The sequence below is a fragment of the Malurus melanocephalus genome, unplaced genomic scaffold (assembly GCF_030028575.1).
Source record: "Malurus melanocephalus ecotype Western Australia unplaced genomic scaffold, MMel_1.1 scaffold_482, whole genome shotgun sequence".
Lineage (NCBI taxonomy): Eukaryota > Metazoa > Chordata > Aves > Passeriformes > Maluridae > Malurus > Malurus melanocephalus.
Genome location: NW_026623714.1, coordinates 108,062 through 130,276, shown reverse-complemented (window position 1 = coordinate 130,276; position 22,215 = coordinate 108,062). Strand labels below are relative to the sequence as shown.

General features: G+C 41.5%; 1 protein-coding gene across 1 annotated transcript in view; it reads left to right on the top strand.

Annotated features, from left to right (window-relative positions):
• The window catches only part of GALNT10 (polypeptide N-acetylgalactosaminyltransferase 10), a 72,898-nt gene that overhangs the window by 1,108 nt on the left and 49,575 nt on the right, over positions 1-22,215 (top strand). The window lies entirely within an intron of this gene.

The window sequence follows — 22,215 nt, the reverse complement described above, 5'->3', positions numbered from 1 at the left end:
TTGGAAGCACGGTGTAGCTGCACTTACTTTTGGCTGCGTAATTGCTTTGTCCCCTTCTGGGTTTAGCTTTGTGCCATTAAGAATGATTGGGACTTGAAAGCTTGAGATGTCATTGTTGTAACTATCAGTTCAGCTGCCACTCTAAAAGGCTCTGCTTGTTCAAAACCACTTAAAACTCTTAGTTGTCTAAWTCTTTCCCTCCTTGGAGACTTCCTGCTGTAACTGCGCCGTAAAGGTGGAGARACCTGCTGTGACAATTTCTGCTCTGAGGGAGAGAAGGCTCTCAAAGAGCTGTAGTCAAACTGGGACTGGGCTCTTCTTTCCCACAAGAAACGCTTTTTCAAATGCAAGCTTTTTTTAAAATCTGGATATAACCAGGCTCGTGTCCCATGCTGGTGGGGAAAGGGATCAGCTGTTGCCTGTCATAAAACATAAATTTGTAGCAGATCCTCAAACCTGCACAGAAGTCCTTTTGACGTGATCGCACAGTGATCRTTCTGAGCCTGGAGTTCCTGATGTTACTGCCTTATGCTTGTATTTCTGTGGGATGCAGGAAATCTCTTTTGCATGACTGGTAAAAATCAAGTCCTGCTGCATAGCTTCACGTGCTGTGGTGTTAGGGCGAAATGAAGACCTTTGTAAAATTATAAATTCTCCAGTGGTAAAGAGGAGAAAGTTGGCAATTATTCTTAGGAGGCTTCAGARTGACRAGTWGACTTTTATGGTTTTRGTCTTCCAAAATTGTCCTTGTGCTSTGAGCTTTGGGTTGGTRTAAGGCTGGCAGTACCACTCTGCTGAATTTTGTGTCCTTGCAGCATTCTCGGTGTTCAGATATCCTGAGCTGCCCGTGTGGTACACAATGCCTCCTCCATTTTTCTTTATGTCTCTGTAAAGTATGGCAGCTGTCAGTGAATTGAGATCTGCTTTTGTTTTGATGGTGTGTGGAGCTGGGCAGGAAACGCCTGTGCGGCTCGCGGGTGAATTCGCAATAAAACCTCTCTGCACTTGTGTAAATCAGAGTTGCTGGGTTTTAGGCTGAAGGCTTCATCTTCCAGTGTAATTAACRTGGAGTTATGGGCTGCAGGGGGTCTGTGAGTGAAGATATATTTGTGTCATAGGCCTTTTTTTTTTATGATCTGGCCCTGAAATAATAGCTCCAGTTATACTGAGCAAGGGAAAACATACCCTAAAGGACAACAGGCTGTCTTGGTAAAAATAATTTCAGATGTAGCAGAATAAAAACAACTCAAATGTGATTTTGTTTTTCTGTTTAGYTGTGTGGGTTTGTTTTACTGTTGTCATAGAGGTATTTGCCAGCTGACTGCAGAGAGTTTTGTGGGCATCCTCACAATCAATGGTTCCAGTCTCTTTTCCTTGGTCTCAACAAGCATTCATGGGTTTTGTACTTACTAATCAACTTCCAGCTTGTAAATGAATATGTTGTTTGTCTGCTTGTTCCTGAAGCCATTTGGAAGGGCTGACTTATTAGTATAAAAACTCCAGATGATAGGACAGAATATAGTGAAAAAATATATTCASAGCAGTCAGGAAAGATTTTCTTCTGTTTCTGGCTTTAATTTGCTTTTTTTTKGTGCAGGSTAATCTTTGAATTGAGGACATTTCSTRTGTATTACAGAACTGAGCTTTTCAATGAAATCTCTGTCCAGGCTCATTCCTTCTCTTTAAATGGTGTCTGCTGTTTCAGTGAGTAGTTTTCTTCCTCAGAGGAACAGCAAAAMGGGAGAAATGGTTTTAAGAAACAGCTGAATTAAAGCTCTAAAACAATTCCTAGAACACTGAGTTGTGATGCTAAAATTTTGAAGTTTAAAGCTGCCTAGGAGTTTTTGTTGTCTGTCTGTGCTGCATGTTACCTTCAGTAACATGGCAATATATCTCAGTAAGGTGATTTGGCCTTATTTAATCTTTCTAGTGCCTGAAACAAATGTGTCAGAAAATTAAGCAATCAGAAACCACGTAAATGTATTCTAGGAAAAAATTACTCGAAACGGTTTCTGTGGAAGTGCCTAGGCAGCTAATTGCTTCTGTATTTACATGTTCAGGGGAAACATTATGGTGGCTGAAAATAGTGTATTGCTTTAATAAAGAGGGTGAGGTCTGTGCTCTTTCCTTCTGCCTTTGGGTTTGTTCTTTTGCAGCTCTGTGGGTGCTTCTTGCTCCACAGAGGAGAGATGGAGAGAAGTCATCAAGGTCTTGGCCTCAAGGTCGTGCTGCAGATCTCAGTAGAAAAGCTGAAGCTTTGAGTTAGTCCTCACTTAACTGCTGTGTGCTCAGAAGTGGCCTGTGTCACTGAACACAGTGGCTCAGCAGASGAGATGATCTGGGAAGTCCTTTTTTTCCTGGGGTGTGTAACAGGTTTGGCTTTAATGGGGATGGTGGCGTCGTGGCACTGAAGTATTTCTGCTGACAGCTTAGAAGCTSCTCAGACTTCATGACTGTACTGTTTGCTCACCACTATGTGTGTCTCGGCATGCTCGTGGAATGCAGATTGACTTTTCTGTAGATTCATCTTTTTGGTTTTTTTTTTTTCTCACAACTATTCAATAAGTAAAACCATACGATCTGTGGGTGTGGGGGTAGGAAGAAGCGAAAGGAATGCAGCTATTCCTTTTGTCTCTTGGATCTGTGCTGTCTGCCTCGGAGGCTGCTGAGCATCCTCAGCCGAAATGTTTAATTGATGTGGATGTAGCTTTGCAGTGTGTTACCCGTGGATGAGTGGGACTCTGGGCTGGTTTATGCTCTGGCTAATACCAGTATTTACGTGGCTTCCAGTGCTCTGCAGAGCTSCTGCTCTGCACCTCTGTGGTCAGGCTGGAGATCCGCACTCTGTGTGAAACCTGCTGTTCTGGGAACGTGGCATTTGAGCTCGCAGAGATGCTGAGCTTGGATGGTTTTCTTTGAGTCGCTGGCTAAAAGCACCGTGGCAAATTAGCTGCCTTTGGTGGCAGGGCTTTTTTTATCTGATATGATGAATGCTTTATGGAGTCGCCCTGTAGCTTGTTGTAGCAGTAATTTGTGCTCTATAAATTAACTCGGGAGCGTGATGGAAGTGTATAAATCACATCGGTGATTGTGTGGTGCCCTCTGCTGCCGGCCGGCTGGAGCGAKGTGGGGTACACCCTCCTGCTGTTTCCTTGGCTCTGAGAAACCAACTGCAGGCTTGGAAATGGCTTGGGAGGATGCTGCTGTTGGAAAGTTTGGGCTGATAAACTTTGGCTTTAGTGCGATTGAGATTAAAGTTTGCAACCAGCATTGCTGACAGTGCAGCCCTGGTGATGATCTGAGTGGGGAGCAATGCTGCTCGTGTCCTCCTCAGCTCAGGAAGGGATGGGCTTTGCCACTCTGTCACCCCCTGTGACATTGTCAGCGTTTTTCAGTGCCATGGTAAAAGCTAAGAGGGAAAAGGATGCTTGTTAAACAACAGGCTCAGTGCTGCCAAGGCTGGGGAGAGAAGAGAAGGGCTTGGGAAGATGGAGAGGAAAAACCTCTGCCAGCCAGAGGCAAACAGAACACCCAGTTTGCTATAATTCATAAGCAGATTCCTTGGGCAGGTAGGCTGGTTGTGTCCTGGACCTTGCTGCTGCTCCTGTCCAGGGCCTGGATCCTCGCACACCTCTTGGAGGTTGCTGTGTTTGCCAGGCACTCAGCTGRTGGAAAAGGAAACTTTGAAAAGCTTGTTTTTGTAAGGATAGTGTAAAACAATTGGCATCTAAGGACTGGAGTGCAAGTACTACAGCTGAACAAGCCTGTTTTAATTTAAGAATGACTGATTCCCAGTGTGGGCTGCTCTGAAGTTTATCACTTCAGTGCACTTGTGAAAAAAAAACCAGCATTTCCTGAGCTGGATAAGTGTGTCCTGTACTCCTGATTGGCAAAGTGAGCTGAAGTGAAGTGTCTAAGCCATCTCACAGCCGCAGAGTGCAAAGTAAAATTTGAAAATATGTTTATGAAGAAACCGGAGCTTTCAGTGGCCTTAGTCAAGGTCTCATTGTGGCAACACAGAGCTGAATGAACAAATGGGCTGTACTGTCAGTTTCCTATGCTGTGTGAAAATAAAAGGTTTATCATCCTTCTTATCATGGAGCAGGTCCTCCTGTTATTGGAAAAGTGGTTCTGTTTCACTGTTCAAACATGTTCCATGTGTACTTAATTGCTGCAGTGGTGACCTTTATTCATGGAAAGAAGATTTCTGCTGCAAAACTTTTTGACTCCTGGCTAATCTCTACTATGCTTTAGGCCACTGGTGAAAACCATAATCATGTGCTGATCTCCAGAGCTGTGTCCTTTTCCTGTAAGAAAATTAATCAAATTGAGAGTGACAACAGATTTAAGAGCAACCACAATTGTAAATKTCCTGGCAGATAACTGCCAGGTATTTGACTTAAGAGGACTGAAAAACTAACAGGAAGTTACTTATTACCGGTGAGSAGGGCTGGTGAAATTAGGCAGAAAAATGTTATCAACCAGACTTTGTTATATGGTGTCACCTTCCACKCCCTGTTTGAATACAGGTACAGGTGTGCCTAGAAAAAGATAAAGAACTTCAGTTTACCTTCCTGTCATTCTGTATTTGCTTCCTTGCAGAGCCAACTGCAGCCTTGCTTACACTGTGTAAGAACAGACCCTGTCTGACTTTGAGGAAATTGTATCCAGGTGTTAGAACAATCTGCCCGCTGCTCCTGGTTTTTTTTTTCAGCCTTTTCCCGTGCCAGGTGACACAGGCAGGCAGCTTTCAGCTTCCTTCTGGGGACTGCAGAGCTGCTGGGGTGCGTTCAGAGTTGGTAGGAGGGATTCTGCTGTGTGCTGGAAACGTCAGTAAAACAAAAAATTGTGCTGCAGGAATTTGTTTTGATTCCCTGTGAAAGCAGCCGTTTTCAGCCAGTGAGCTTGTTATCCAGTGGGTTTTTTGGGTTTTTATGGAGCATACCTCACTTGGAGTGCAGTGTGCAGAGTTCCGTGGCTCTTCAGCATGGCGTAAACAGAGCTGCTGTGGGATTTGCCATCAGAGGACACTCATTCTCTGGTGTCCATCATGCTTCCCCATCCTGTTAACTCTGTGGAGTAAYCTGAGTTAACAGGGTTTTTGTTCAATAGTAACGTGAATAATGCACGATTCTGTGTACGCATGGGGAGAGAGGTGGTTGCAGTGACTTGGTGCATATGACATTTTTTAATAGCAATAGGTACTCCCAGATCAAGTGATCTGAGTGTATGTGTAGATTTTTTTTTTCTGGATCACCTTGTTTAGAAAACTAGAAAGGCTGAATGGATTAACAGCTGGCTGTTGTGATAGGATACAYTGTGATGGCAAGCAGACATTAATGATTATTTTAATATTCATTTAAATATTATTTAAATATTGCTACAGTCAGACTGAGCTAGATTGGGAATTGTTACTTTCTGTTAATTTAATTTACTCTCTGTTCCTATTCTGGAATCAAATCAGGAATAGGCTTTCTACCTGACATTTGCACTTGGTCTTAACCTGATCTCTTGTCCCTGGACAGAAAGGTTTTGGTGAGTACTGGTGTGATTTGGCCACTTGTATTTTCCTTCCAGCTACAGGCTGGCCTGGGATTCCTCTGCTTCTAGAGAATTGTGTAAAAGGCATTCTATCTTGCCTTCAGGCCCCAGATTGTTTGCAGAACCAAAAGCTGTCGGTGGGGGTTTTTAGCAGTTCAGGGATAGTGTGAATCTGTTTATCATTTTTCACAGACTCCTGAACRAATTCTGGTGCCTGAGTCACTTTCAAGAGTGTAACAGTGTGATGCTTAATTTCCAAATCCAGGGATAATAGCCCCCACTTTCTAATTTTAAATTCTCATGTTCTGCTTTCAGACTGCCTTTTGTCTTGTGGGTGATGAATAAAACTTTCACATTCTCCGTTATCTCTTGAAGAGCCTGCTTGTGGTTTTCCCTTCAGGTCTGGCTGTTTTCATGACTTCTTGCAGCTCAGGGAGCTAGGAAATTCTGTATTTGACACGAAGCCTGGCCTCTCAATGGCAATGGTATCTGTTCTATCAGTGTAACCAACACCCGTGGTGGTATTTCCTGTGTTTGTGTTACCCTGGATGGGTGATGGATCGGCAACAAGGGATGGAGTGTTTATCTACACAGCTTTGTTAAAGAGTATAAGTAGTAGTGGATATCAAATTATGGCTGACTTGTCAGACTCTGCCTCTTTTGTTAGATTTAGAGGGTCTGGCAAACGATTGGAGAAAGCTGCAGATCAGTAAATCAATACGAGCACAAAGAGTTGCCAGGCAGCCCTCCTGTTCAAATGCCTGGGTAGAAGAGTAACTTCTTCTGTGTSTGAGATCTGCTGGCAGCTCTGCACCCCCTAAAACACAAGAAATGGGTTACTTGACATGTCTCCTTATTGTTCCATATATAAACTTGATAAAGCTGTAACTTGCAGCTTCAAAGAAGGGAGTTCTACCATTTTTTGGTCCTGAAATTTGCTTTTCTTTCCAAATAATTACCTCYCTTCTCTGCCCGTTTGCAGTTTCTCCATTTTCTCTAATCTTAGCTCTGGGTTATAAGAGAGCTCCCTAGAGCATATATCTATAATTAAGGCTTTTTAACCACTGTTACAGCAGAGCATCAGCAGTGCTCTGGTGTGTCCAATATCCAAGGGAGGAACTTGCTTCAGCAGCAAAGTTGGTCATTTTATTACAGCAAAAATCTCTCCTGTCCCACTCATGGAACTTCCTGTGACATTGTTTCATGCCTTCTCACATTGATAAGTTATCTTTCCAAAGCTGATGACCATTAATGGCTCATCTTGTGTAGCTCACAAGAATAAAAAGGTTTTATTTAGTCCGCCTGTCATTTTCTGGAAACACAGGCTGCCAGCTACTGCAAATCATGTCCCTCATGAGTACATTCAGAGAACTTGAGGGTTTAAAATGGAAACCCTGTTTTAAGCAAACTCGTGTAACTCATGTGGATATTTTGATTCTCTCCTTGGCCAGAAATAGAAAGCAAAGGAAGGGAAGTAGGATGGAATCAACGAAGGTTTTTCTGTGTTGTGTTGCCCAGCTTGGTGGAGGAGTTCACTCTTAATGTCACCAAATAAGGTGRCTGTGTCTTCCAGTCTCAACTTGTTATTCGTTTCTATACTTTAATAGTTTTTTCCTTTGCAATTAGCACAAGTAGCAGAAAGCAATTTCTAAAAACTCTTTCAAAACAGTGAACGCTGACATCCTTCCTTGTTAAGCTGGGCATTGCTTCTGCCCAGAAGTAGCCAATTTCTGATGAAAGCATCTCCCCTCACCACTAATGTGTATTTCCCATGTCTGTGCCATGTGTAGCTGATGTAGCAGTGACCTGACATCTTTCCCTGATGTAGCTTTCGAAGAGAGAAATTGTCCTGTTCTTCCATGTTGCAGATCACAAGACAATTGCTGAGGTGAAACTTCCRAAAGGCATTTCAGAATACTTCTTAAAATACACAGAAAATGCAGCAAAGGGGTTAAATTTCAAACAAAAAGAACTCGMATCTCAAACTTGGATGCCTGTAAATGAAGTCTGTCTTCCTGCTGTAGAGCTATTTGGTCATAAAAACAAAGGATTCACAGAAYAGCAGTAAATCAGTCTGCCTCCTGCGAGAATTTTAATTTTCTGGATGCATGAAATGTTCTTGTTTGAATACTCTTCCTTTCAAAAAAATCTGATTAGACTGGCATTTTGTCTTTGTTAGTCAAGGTCTTGTGATGCTTTGGGGCTTTACCAGATCTTATCTGGAAACACTGTCAGCTGTCCCTCCTCCATGCAGAGCTGCCTTGCTTCAGCCCTCCTGAACAACTGTTTGTTTTGGGTTTTTTTTTTTACAAGCTTAAGTTGCTATGAAAAGTTCTGCTCTGCTTGATCTCTAAAGCCTGAAATCCTTTGCTTGCAGTTATGTGTGCAAGCTAAGGTGACTTTTCAAAGCAAAGTCACTTTGTTCTCTGCTTATGATTATTCAGAAGATCTAATATTTAAAATCCCTAGTAGCCAGTGGTTTTTTTTGTCAGTGGAAGATCACATAGGCTTGTTTTCCTATAAATTATCTTTATGTGTGCTTAGATTCATTTGGGAGCTTACTTTTACCTAGTTGATCTCACTAGCAAGGAAACAATTTTTCTCCATGGTTGCAAAGGTAGTATTTTTTTTCTTTCTGGAGCTTCCCTAACATTTCTCAGCCTTCAAATGAAGTCCAAAGAAGAAATGTTCACAGGGACTAGTAAGCATGAGCKGTTTCTTAATAAAAAAAACAGGTGAAACAGAGTTTGAGTGTTCTTAACACTYAGACTAAAGTTTTCAAAGATGTCTTAGAGTATGATGTTCCTTTGAAAAATAAGAGTCTTAGTGACTTTGATCTAVGGTAGGATATAAAAATAACCACAACCAGGACTAGCATCCCATAAGATTTTTTTTTTTTTTGTTTTCTGAGTTTTTTAATAGTATTTTTTAAAGAGTAAGCAGCTCCTTCACTTCTGCTCAGACTGACTTTAATCTTAACTCTGCTTCCTTGGAAGTGGCTCTCTTTAGAGACTGTACTTTCAGCTCAGATAAATACAAGCAAAATATATTCCATCCCTGAAGAAAATCAGAACCCCAAAAACTAGATAAATACAGACATAAAGATGTTGTAAAAGGCTTTCATTGGGCAAGTAAGTAATTTTCTGTAACATTACAGAAGGTCACTTACATTTAGCCTGTCAGTCCRTGTTAGTCACTGTGCAACAGCTTATTCAGGATCTCAAAAAGAAGTGAACCCTGTGATGATCTCCTGTCTTCTCATTTATCTCCCAGGTGGCCTGTTGCCAGTGTTTGGTGTGTGATAGCCAAGKCAGAAGGAATAACTCCTTTTTTTCCTCTCCTGCTCATGTTGGTTTTGCTGATCCACCAAATCCATTCTGGGCTGCCACTTCCCTTTGATTCTCAGCCTGTGGCTTACTGTGTCAAAAATATTTAAAACTCCTATGGATATCTTGCTGCTGCATGCTGCCTTTTTTTTTTTTTTTTATGTCTGTGGCTGTTTTGAAAACTGATTCAAGGTACTAATTTAGCCTGAAAAAAACCCTCTCCCTTCAGAAAACCAGAGCATCTGCTCACAGGTCTTATTTGCAGCAGTGAAGAAGTTATATTRGTGCAGTTAAACTGTTTGCAGTGAGATTTCTCAAAATTATTTTGCTTGCTTGTACTGAGGGCATGGAAGTAAACTGTAAAAATATCTGCAAAGTATATTGGAAGTCCTGGGATTCTAATGTAGAAATTTCCAGAAATGGACCTGGTTATTTGTATGGAGACCAGACAATTATCCAGGATTGTTAGGATTGTTGCCCATTTCCTGCTGTTGCTGCTGATTTTTGGAAATGTGGTTCTCGACCCGTTGTGCCCCAGATTGTTTCTGATCTTGGGATGTGAATTGTGTGCTGTGCTAATGGGGAAGTGGAAGATTGGAAAAGTCTCGCTTACAATGTGTGAAGGTCCTACTTGTGTTGTCCTTGATTTTGATTGCTGCAGAGGATCTGTGCATAAAAGATAACGAGTTTTCATTCATTGTACTGTCATATTTTCTGCAAATAGGAACTTGRGCCGGCTGATTACAGAAAAAGAGTCCTTGGCAAAGCAATTACAAACTAACAAAGTGTCTCGAATCTCAGTCTGTGCCAACATCCTTTTCTGTGCATCTTGGCCAAAGCTGTTATCAGCATTAACTAATGCTGGTCACCATGGGTGAAAGGCCTAAGCTGTGGAAACAGTTGATGGTTTTTGGTTTTTTAAGGGCTGATATTTTTATAATAAGAGGCTGCTCCTAGTAGAAATGCATCTGAGAAGCTGTGAATTGACATACATGATCAGAGAGCACTGCAATTGCTGATAAATTAGCTAGGAATTGTCAGTTGTGTAAAAGAACTCAAATATTGGCTTAACCTGAAAAYGTGAAATTAAATAGAAGAGGACAGATTTTCTCTCTGGATACTTGAAAACAATAACAAGTCATGTGAAAACTTGCTTTAAAAATTATTTCTAGAGGGTATGAGTTTTCAAGCCTAATGCAGTGAAGTCTATTTTTATAGTCCTTGAAAACAAAACCTGACAGACCATATTTGCCAGCACTTACATTGCTCTGGTGACAGTGCTTCTTTTTAGAGCATGCCAGAGGAAATACTCTGTGCTGGAGCATATGTCAGTGATTAGTGGGACCAGTGCTGCAGGATGAAGTGGAAGAAATATGGTTGTGTGAAGAAAAAGCTGAATGGACAGAACATGCAAAATGTAGCAGTTTATCGGTTGAGTTTAGGGTAGGAATGGAAAACAGTTATTTTTAGGGAGAGCTGTACGTAGCTGACATGTTGTCTTCCAAATCATCGATGTTTAACTGTGAGGATGACTGGTGCCTTTCTCTCTGTGTTTCCTTTAATTTCTTCTTCATGTAGAAAACTGTTTTCCCTTTGAATTGATCACTGTACCATGCAGRTGTTATGTAATGCAGGTGTTTGTGTGCTCAGGGTGAACTGAAAACCTCAGGAAGTGGGAGACTTTGGGACCCAACTCCTTTTGTGAATTTTAGGGCTGAGGCATAGACTGATTCTGAGAAACCAGCTGARTCTCTCCAGACCTGACATCCTGGCTCCAGAATTCTTATCAGTCAAATCCCTGAGGTGTGTGGTGACATTTTGGTTCGGGGTGGCATTTGCCACCTCCTTGTCCCCCCAGCAGCATCCTTGGCTTCTCACACCTTGCAGAGGATGCTGAGGTCAGAGCACAGCTCTGGACCCCAAATTCTGCACGAGCCATGTGGGACTGGGTCCTTGGGTTCCAAATCCTGGGATGAAGGGAAGAGGAGGAGGATGGAGCCCTGCTGCCCTTCCTCAAGGATCATTGGTGGCTTTTACTCAAGAGCTACAGCTCTCAGTTGACTTTGCCTCCCTATTTCGACCATGCAGAATAACAAATAACTGTGTTCTCTGCAGGCAGCAAAGCTGCAAACAGGTACAGGTGATTCCTGTGCAATGCAGAGGCCCCATTATATATAAAACATATATCAGGACCTGGAGAAATCAGGTCAAAAAGCTGCCACACCCAAATGTTTTGAATTTGATCCTGCAGGTGACCACAGACCTCACCTACTCAAAGCTGGAAGCTGGAAGCCTTGTGATTTTTAGGTTTCTTGTATATTTAGCCCTTGACATCGTAGGTTAGTCATCAGTCAAATGCTGTAAAAATGTTCTGCTGCCTCACCCTGTTTTTCGTATCTTGTCACTTACGTTGGAGTACTCCAAAATTTTTGCTATTCAACATAAATGGGAGCAAAATGAAAGTGCTCTGTTCCCTTTATCACAATTGATGCCTGTACTTGAAYTTTGCTGGCATTTGTTTATGAAAACTGCTTGTTTTCCCCTCTGAAATGTTTTTGTCGGAGCAGCTCAATATAACTTGGATTGGGGGAAGTTGGAAGAGGTTAGAGAATCCCTGAAAACTAGAAAAAGGATGGATTAGACTGCTACACAGAATTACCCAGCTAGTATCAAAATTAGACTGCTACTGCAAAGTAGGCATTTGGCTGTTTATATTTAAAAAAATAATGCAAGAAGTTATGTTCAGTTAAAAGCAAGTTATAAAATAATAGTCTTGAGCTCACTGCACCTGTGACTTATCTGACTTAGACTTTTTTTTCAGAATTTTCCCTCACATTTGAGAGTTTTTAAAGCAATTTTAGGTCTGTTTTCTGTTACCCTGTAAAGTTCTTGCCTTTGAAAAACTCTTCAGATAATTGGAAAAACAGAATTAAATTCTTTGTGCCCTTTAGGGAAAAGTGAAGGCTTCATGAGGTTTGATTTGTATTTCTATAGCACACAGGAGGCCTAGTCAGAAGTCTGCAAGGAGAAAATAAAACACCCAAAGGCAGACTGCTTCCCATAAAGTAACTCCAGCTGAAAGTATATATTTATTTTCCTTCCCTAAAGTTKCTCTGTAGAAAACGTCTTAAAAATTGGATTGTTTGCTGGTATTTGTACCAAAAAAAAGGAGCTTCTCAGCTGTGCAATAATTAGATTTTGTACTGTGTCACCAGTACTTTGTGGATTTCTAAAAGGGACATCTGGGTTTTCACTGGTGACTGCACCCAGTGTTTTAAGATCTTGATRTTTTCAGTCTGATGTGTGGTGTCTCAGTTCTGGAATTGCTTCATACTTGAATGTGCTGTCTCAGGCATGAGATTTATGGATCCACTTTCCTCTTCCTTAGTTTGTCAGAGCTGCGAAAGGAACTGACTTTGAAACCTTGATTGTAGTTAATCTTTTTGGCTTTTTGCAACTGTTAAAGATCTAAACATTTAAGAGGAGCATAGTTCACCTCATTTGAGTCACAGCTTCACAACAATAGGGTGTCTTCAGCAAATGTTTTCAATCTTGTGGAAGTTGGATCTAAAACCTCTCAGCAGCTCCTCAGAAGAGGGACCTGGTTGGCAGAGAACACCCTGAAAACTGACTGGTTATAAAGTACTCTTAAAATTTAATGAAATGTAATCTAAGGTTTTAATTGCATGTCTGGGTTTATGCATTCARTGTTGACTTTAGCAATTCCACATARYACCTAATGGAACTGAACTCTTTGTGTAACAGTGAACCTCCTCCAAAAGATCTTCTGATTAAGAAATACTTCAAAAAGCAGGGAGGGAGAGACAGCAGTTGCAAAGATATCACCTGGTTTCTTGAAACTCCTTGAGTTTTAAGTGTCCTTTGTGGTTCAAAGTTATCTTGGCCTTGGTTTGTTATGAAAATATCCTCCTCACTGCTCTGCAGAAGGGTTTGGGCAATCCATGSYGAGTGTGGAAGAGATCCTGTGATCWGCAGCCAGAGCAGTGGAAGCATCATCCAGTGCTCTTTAGCAAACATACTGCAGAGCAGCTTTCCAGAGGGATTTAGAAACATCCCTTTCTTCATSCTCTGCTCAGGCAGCATCCTAATCCCAAAGCCAGTGGACAGAGCGGGCTGCGATGGGCAAACATTTGGCACAAACTCAAGGAAAGCTGATGGGCTGTAGKAYTAGAAGYTGGCATCYCATGGACCTGACACAGTGCTTGGCATGACTCTTTATCTGTGTTAATGGAATTGCCTGAGTGGCCTCAGCTTTTCCTTGCAGAGTCAGCAAGGTGGATGTTTCAAGTCTGTGGGGTTGAATATTTGCTCTCAGCCAGCTCCAGGGTGGGTACCACACTCTGGCTCTGCAGGTACACTGCTGCTGATGCAGGAGAATGGAAGCAGAGCTCTGAGGTGATGATTGTGTGTCTTCTCTCCCTCTTTCATGTGTCAGAATAGCTCTGGTTTCTCTCGTGGTGTGCAGTTTGAAAGGAAATGTCTGTCATGTAAACATTTTTGTGTGTATGTAACAAATTGTAAACACTGAGGTGTTTTGGTATCTTACTGCATAAGGCATCATCCAGAAACAGTGACATTGGTTAGATGGGCAGCTTTCAGCAAGAGGAAGGGGTCTCTGCTRTAATTTTTGCTGCTCCATCTATTTCCATCATCATTTCTATTGCTAGAAAGGGACTGGCTGTGCTTCAGAAAGGTTAGAGTTGAAAGAAGTTACAAAACAGCACCCCAGCAGGGTATAATCTCCTCAAAGTAATCTCTCGGGAACTGTACATACTTGATAAGGCATTTCAAGACATAAGCCTTCTCTAAAGAGTAAAGGAAAGTTCATTGGTATCCASACAAAGATCCTTTGGCCATCTGGACTTGACTTACTGTTGTCTGCTCTGCTCGTGGGTGAGGAAGTGCTGTCTGAGCTGTGGATATAAGGTGCCATGCAACACTTAAGCTCCCTTGACCTAATTCACTTGCTTTTTTGCCGGAGCATGGATTAGCAGTGGCTTGCTGGTGCAAAAGTAAGCAGCAGTTAATTCTTGTAAGTCAAGTCCTGTGTGACTGTGATTYGGGTAATGCCATCTCTGTGGAAAAAGCAGGGCAAACTCCTCAAATGGAACACGATAAAGGAATGGCAGGGGTGGTCCTGGAGGCAAATACAAGAGACAGACAAGTTGTGTGTTCAGGTTTGGATGATGCTGGCCGCTTTTGACTGCTGCTTTCCCTCTCTAAGTCATGGCTGATCTCAGCTCAGCCAGAGCAGACTTCCTTGGCGGCCTTAACACATTCCTCAGGATTCCAGATTGTTCTGAAAATGCTTTCTAAATGCTCTCTTAATTAAAGATTTCTCCRAGTCAGAATTAAGTTATTAAAATGTTCCAGGCATTTTCTAGAAGTCTTTTGAAAGCTGGCTRTACATTCCTTTCAAAGTTGATCTACTGCCTATTATGAGTTACAAAGTAATATTGTGCTGCTTGTGGGTTGTGGACAAGTTCAAATAAACAGATGATGACGGTTTTTTGCAGCGGTTTGCCTTTTTGTGAACTGACTCTGCCATTGAGTAACTCTTTAGGATTTTGCAATTGTATGCAACTGTGTGCCCTGCTAATTCTTTAGCAGTAATGGAAACAAATGTCTCGTGTTCCTGGGAGGGCAGTCCCAAAATCACTGTGTATGTCAGAGCAGGTAGTGCTGCATAAGACAATAAATTAACAGGCATCTAAAATGCTTTTGTTTTCTTTTGCAGAACTTGTGTCTGCTTCTAAAAGACTGGATGATCATACACAATAGATTTTTTACTATACAGAAAAATTGCCCTGTGTGGCAGGTTTTGCTCAGCCAGCTGTGGTGCTGCCAGTATTCATTGTGCTGCTGAGGTGATCTGAAGGTGATGAGTKCTAAAGACAGAGAAGTTGTGCTGTCCTGGGTCTGTCCCTGCTGAGGTTTGTGAGAACAGATGGCAAAACTGTGGTTTTTGCCTCAAAGCCAAACCCTGTCCTGGCTTCAGATGTTTGTACTGACATGGACTGAGTGCTGTTGTTCTGGGTTTAATTATGCTTTTAGTGTTTTAAAGGCACACTGCAAGTGTAAGTATTGTGTGTATCAAACTGAAAATGCTGTGTATTGGAGGGAAGTGGATTTCTGTAGCAGTAAATTGGAGTGCTTAGCTTAAAATATATCTTTGTAATAGAGCTCTGGTTCTGCTTCCTTTGCAAATCCAAGTTCTGCATAGGTTATGTTCTTCCTTGCATTTTGCAGGTAGTTTGGAGGAGCTTCAGTGGAGTTGTCACCTTTTCCTGGCACATGTAGTTAACTTCTCCATGATGATACTCAATCTACACTCAGCCAGTGTTAGGAAACCTTGAGTGCTGGTTCCAAGATAAAATCAGTGCACAGGTGTCTTTCAGAACCTGCAGGTGGCTTTGGCATTTTGCTGCTCAGTTCTATGAAGTTGCAAAAGGTTGGAAAAAAAAWTGAAATCAGAACCTTGTCAGTTTGTGTTGCCTCTGCTGAGACCCATGGGCAGCTGTGAAAGAGYTGATAAAGTTGATGTTCCAATTTTGTGGAATTTGGAAGAGCATGGCAGGTTAGAACTTGGTCTGATAGCAAATTAGTGGTTGTAGAGAGCACCATTGTCATGTACATCATCCCAAAATATTTTACAGGGAGTGAAATGTTAATTGTTTTCTGTTTGCTCTGCAGTCTTCCGGTGTATCAAAAGCTGTGCAATTATCTTTCCTTATTAAAGGTTCAGCAGTGGGAATGGATGACTGTGTCCATATTTGCTGTGCAATTACTGTTAAGTAATGGGAAAGCCTGCTGAGGGGTCAGTCAGCAAAAGCATTACTGGGAAACTGCAGCCATGGAGCACTTGGAAGCAGAAGACAAATCTTTAAGTGTCTTCTGTGTACTGAAAGAAGGATGGGAGGCAGCTCTTACAAACTTTGCACTGCAATCAGAGTCTAAGCAGCGAAGGCAGCGAGTGCATTAATCCATGGGACCGAGAAAAATGTTTCTTTTCCTAAGATAACAAAGTTTGACAGGGCTGTTTATCTCCCTTAAGTTTCCCAGGAGGTATGAACACAAAATATGTTGTGCTCAGCCTCTTCTATCACTGTGCTAGATAATTCCTTTGTAAAACATCTTACCCAGAGAGGTCAGGKTTTTAGCACAAGCCTTGCTCCTCTGTTCCTGCTCTGTTTTTGAGAGCGTTTTGCAGGTGTGCCTGGTTGGTGAGAGGTGCTTTCTCCAGGGCACCAGAGGTAAAGTGAAGTTTAGAGCTGCTTGAATTTAAAAGACAAAGCAGCATCATGGATGTGTGAACAGTGGCTGCTCTCTAACCCGCAAAACAGCAATTATTGGGAAGATGCAGTTTTTGGGGAAGGTTTGCATAGTTTTTGGAGCTTTTCACTACAATCTGAATTACAAGTTCTGTGTTCAGAGGATTTCCATTTGCAGGACATCACTCTCCCAATGCTCTTGCACTGTATCTRGCTGGTGGAGTGTCCTTAGGGACGTGGGGCTCTTCCCAATGGCCACAAAGTTGTGCTGAACTTTTGCTATTTGAATTGAACATTTTTGCCTGTCTCTAGCACAAGTTGTTCCAGCTACCTTCAGCCTTTCCATGCAGGAATGCTGATTTGGGCCATAGGAGCAGCAGCTCAAGAAAGCAAGATTTTCTTGCTTCTTTGCAGCAAGAAAATCCTATCACCTTGTTTGAATGGCTTTCATTCAGAGGGAATGGAAGACCTGGGTCAAAACTGAGTTCTTGACTGATTTGAAATCCCTGCTCTCCTGTAYGTCGTTTGAAGCAGTAACCGCTATTTATCTGAGATGAAGTTTAAATTTAAAACCCACAATGTAAATTACTTGGGAAGGGATGTCATTTCATGCACCCATAATGGTGATAAGCTGAATRAAATAATTGCAGGAAACTTAKTTCTGGGGGAGAAGCCAAGGGAGGTATTTTAGCYGTGGCACTTTTATGATAACTTCTGGAGCTTACTCCTCTTACCAGAAAGATTATGGATGTTTGAATGATACAATCAAAACCAGCTGGATTTGGGAAATTTTAAGGGGTTGTTTTTTAAAGCATTTTTTTTTATAAAAACCCAAGAAGTCCAATTAATAGAATTCAATTCATAGGAGCTTAAAAATTAATGGTAACTTACCTTATAAAATGTAGATCACTTGAGAGTAAAGTAAGAGCAGACATATGGTTTTGATTTTATTTTTTTTCCTTTAAACACTGGCACGGTACTAAGGCCAGACAACTTTATTTTCCTGATGCATTATAACCAGCTGCAGATGTTTTAGAYGTTATCGCTTCTAAATGGACTCTGACAAATGTCTCCTGGAAGCCAGCAGCTCTAAATATTACATGCACTGTATGCCGAGGAAATGTTGAAAATAAAAGTTTTAGGAATTAAATGTTCAGTGTCTGAATCAAGAAAATTTACTTTCTGCCTTTCTCAGGGGGATTTGCWAGCTGAAAACATTCTTTTGTGAGGCAGGCACAGATGTTAGTCAARGCACACGTGGAGACTGGAACAAATACTGCCACAGATGGTCTTGCACAGTGTGTTATTTACTGGCCCTCTGTTGCTAATACTGGAAGGTGGACACTTGAAAAGGTATTTGGGCATCTTACTAAATGCTGACCTGAAATCTGTAACAGGTGTACAACTATTCAGCATTAAGGCAAAAAAAAAAAAAAAAAATTGAAGTGTTTATTAAAACATATGGAAATGTTGTGTTTTGTGCATCAGTGAGCATGGCATGGCCCTCTGCTATAGAAACTTTYGTGATATTTCAGTTAGTCTGTTCAAGATTAAATGGTTTTAAGTAAAGATTTTTTTGGTGCTGCTTGTCTTTTCTGCATAGCTTTGAATCCTTTGAGTCACCCAGAAGGACATCTTCACATACATACAGGATACAAAATGTTGCTTGCATATCAGATATATGACATTGTAGGGGGAGAGGGACCATATGAATATTGACACGGGAATTGCATCTGATGTCCTTGACTTGCCAAATTCAGACAGCTTGATTCATCACTGCATAAACCATTCACATTCATTTTTCCATAYCCTGAGAGAGAGTGGGAAAATATCTGTGCTTTGCTGTAGACACCTCATTAACATGTGATTCCATATGCAGCGCCGTGAGTTCTCAGGTCAACACAGAAGAGGAAGGAGGTGTCCTGAAAGGACAGGCTGAGTGACTAAAGGCTGCAGGCTGAAAACTGGGTAGTAGAAATACCTCTTCAGGCAAGGATGTGCCAAACAGGCACYACATCTGATAGGGCTTGTTCATTTGTTAGCTCACCAAGTAATGGTGGCAGTGATTGCTTGAAATTTTATTTGGAGTCTTGCCAAAGTAGAGTTTTAAAGGAAAATGGGGATTGTTGCAGTGTTATAAAAGGTATTTCAGAACAAGGTGTGTACTTATTTTATGTATAAAAGGTTAATGATGCATCCAGTTTGTGCCACACAGGGCGACCAAAGGGAATCTCCTTGCCTGTCTATGTTACCCCTAAAGATCCTTGCTCCAGCTTTGGGCAGTTGAAATATAAGCCAGCTCGTGCTCATTGGAATCCCTGGAGTCTGCCTGGCACTGGGGAGCAATTCCAGCAGCAGATTAGGGCTGGAGGCATCAATGGGTGAGTGCTGAGCAGGGACCCGCGTGCTTTGCTGGGAGAGCCGTGGCACAGTGCCCTGGGTGGGAGCMGAGCCCAGCAAATGCAGGTCTAATGATTGGGATTTTGCTATTTCACATTAGTGTTTAAAACTGCTTAGATATAATCCCCCCAGMAAATCTCTCCATGCTCAGAGATGGCGAGCATTCGCTGCTGCACGCTGATTTTTAAGTATGAAACTGGCTACACTGAATTCTTGTGCAGCCGAACAAAGGCTCTCGCTGGTGCCTGGCAAAGAGGAGAAGTTTTCATGTCTGATTCTGTTTGTACAGGARCATAAAATGGGTCTTTGTGTTGATGTGCTGTAACAAATGAAACATTCAGGCAGAGGTTTGGGTTGATGTTCTCCAGTTGTGTGGTGACTCTGGAAAATCAGGGAATGTATAGATCAAATCCTTGGCAAGGAGGAGAACTTCTGCTGAATTCAAGGAGTCCAGGGCTACTGGTTGCATGTGTTGAGTTGGACATGTTTTGTTGGCTTACAAATTATTAGTAAGAAAGTTTATACATTGAAGGTTGATGTTGATTATATAAATCTTTTCTTAGTGGTTGCACTCCTGAGCTACAAAGAAGTTTTTTCCCTTGGTCACCCAGGATATTTCTACTGTCTCCAGAGCTTGCTATGGTTTCTTGCCATGACTTCATCAGAAAAAMATCTCAAAGATAGTACATGCCCCTCAGCTGCAGCCATCTGAATGTTCTTATGCTCAGAGGTCCCTTTTCTCTGCTGTGTATGGAGCCTGAATCCCTKGCATTTCTGATTAAAAGACAAGCCACAGTTCATTTTCTGAAACATCAGTCAAAAGCACACAGTATTTTTGTGCAGCTCTCAGAAGATTGATCTGAATACTCTGCAATCCACAGAAACTATGAACTTGCATTTTCTTCAGGAAAAGAAAATGATCCCACCTTTGATGGAAGCTAGCAGAAAGTTGGCTTCTATTTGGCTTGAAAGAATTTGGTGTGCTTTCTCATCTCTGTGGTCTACGAGGAAAATCTCAGCTCGTTTGAAACAACTACTGCTTTTCTAAAATGCATTTRAAGGAATTTTGGAGGTTCAAGTGTTTGATTTTCCCCTGTCACTCATCATGTACTGTAGTTTCTTCAAACTTTCCCCCTCTTGGARGAAATGTTCAGCTTGCTGCAGGGAGAGCTGCTACAGAAAGTGTTCCAGACGGTCAGGAGAGTTCTTACAGAGGATAGAGGATTAAGTGATGAAGGCTTTTATAACTACATGAGCATTGAGTTGTTTTTGGCTTTTTGGGTTTTGTTTTTTTGTGGTTTTTGGTTTGTTTTTTTTTCATGCCATGATCTTTCTGAAGCTTGCAAAGAAGATTAAATAGAACGGTGTTACTGTGGGGTTGTTGTTTAATCGGGCTCTTCTTTGGTTGTCACTGGGATTAAAATGTTAACACAGGCTTGATGCAGTTCTGGAAACCAAAGCAAGTGCCTGTTGAAGTTTTATATGGGGAAGGTGGCTTAAATTGCAAGAACTGATTAGACTCAACTGTTTGGAAATGTTAAAATAGGTGTACTGAGCAGACAGAAATGTGTGGAATTTCCCACCTACTAGTAATTATTTATTGATTCCTTTAAGGCTGGCACTGAGGTTTCCCTTCTGTTTTTACAGAAACAGCTTTCTGCTTTAAAAGGTTTTAACCTTTTTGGTTTGATAAGCCTGAAAGTTAGGGGGAGGTGGAGATTGATACATGTTCCTGTATGAGGAAGCATGAAGGTGTGAATTTGACTTAAAGCATGGTAGAGATGGCAGGAAGAATAGTAAATTAATTGCCTGAATGTGCTTTGCTGCCTGAAAAACAACGATCCAGTAACCAGGGTGTGTTAAGGAGGGCTTTGACAGGGGTTGTCTCAGTAATAGAGGCGATTTTATGATCTTGCCCCTGTTTTCCAGCTTGGTTTGCCCTCCATTTGTGCTACTACAGCCCTGGATGGGCTCTTACTGCAACCAGATCGATGAGATAAACTGGATTTGAGACAAGAAAAAAGCCTTTAAACTGAGTTTAGCTTCCGAAGATGATGGGTATAGAATAGCAGTGTAATTCAGCAAACTGGTTTTGCTCAGCTGCRTAGAGCAGACAGACTGTTGGTCTCACCTCTTCAAAGAATTTGCAGGGATTTACTTCAGACCATGGACAAAAGTGTCAGGATTTATCAATCTAAGATTAGCTTTACTTGAAAGTACAGAGCAGCCTTGATTTTTGTTTTGTTATGSGAATTGGAAACTAATTCCACTAAATTTCATGTATTAAGAATCTTACTTTTTACTTTTTGGYAAGATTGACATCTCGTCCTTGCAGTAAGAGTTATGGTCCTTCCTCCTCTTAATGTAATTTGTGAAAATCCAGTCCTACGTAGGCTCTTCTGAGCAGCCATCCTAAATGGGATTACTGGAACACTGACATTTATCTGAGCTTTTTGCTTTTATAATTCATAATAGCCAACTGCTCTGGCTTAGGCTTTTTGGGATGGTAGACTTGTCTTGCCTSTTTGCACAGTTGTAAATTTATGGAAATACATAAATATTTCCTAATCTGGGAGCCTCATATGGACACTTAAATCTTGAAGTCTCTTTGCTTACTTCAAGTTTCAAGAGATGTTCTTAGAAATAAAAAAAACACTTCATGGGTGACCTCTAGAATGTTTTATAACATGAGGCATGGGRAAATAGGTCTGGTTGAAGTCAGCTGTGAAGAGGTACTGAGGGAGAAGTGGCACTTCTCTCTTAGGTGGGTACTGAGGAGGGGTGAAAGTGTTTCTTTGCTCTGTCTGTGTGGTGAAGTGAATTTAGATGCATCTGAAAGACCACTCTGGTTGGCAGCTTGCTGTGAAATAGCAAGGCTGACTTTTAGTATGTGTTAGATATGAATTATGAAGTGATCTGGGTCCATATTCAGTGTGCATCTCTTAATAGTGTAAAATTATTCAAAGTTGACTTGTTTCCATGCATTAAATGTCTGGCATATTTATGATTCACTTGCCTTTCTAGCAAAGGTGGCAACTTTAAAATCTGACATTTTTTCTTGCATTTTGGGAAGGCAGTTGCTTTTTTTTAAAAAAAAAAAAAAATTACTTTAAAGTATGTAGCTTTTCTCCCAGTGGTCTTGCATGTGCTGACACCCAAAACTAGAACTGAACGTAATGGATTTGGGATCCAGGCTAACGTTCTTGGGCAAAAAACACTTGCCATGTAGCATCATGTTTCATGATCTCATGGGGAGAGACTGCTCACGGGATTAGGTGTGGCTGGCTGTGGTTTGGGCTGAATAATCTGCCTGTTTATTACTACTATTTTTGGTAGCCAGTGTGGTGCTTTTTCCCCTGAAACTTGACAAAGCAGCCTTCCTATTGCAGCTCCACTTTTACTTAAAAAGCCATCTTTCCTACCACAACCTGTCTCATCCATGAATCCTTACCCCGAGWGCAGCACTGCAGAGATGATGTTTTCCACAAGAGGTTAGTTGATTAAATGCTATGACAAATTATTACAGCTACTTGAAAGCAGTTGCTGCTGTCTTTAATTTTACAGTGTCAAGTCACTCTGTCTTACTTAAGCACCAACATTCTCCAGCTGCCTTTTGTTGAGGTCACTGTGCATGGCTCACCTGTAAACATCTTCTC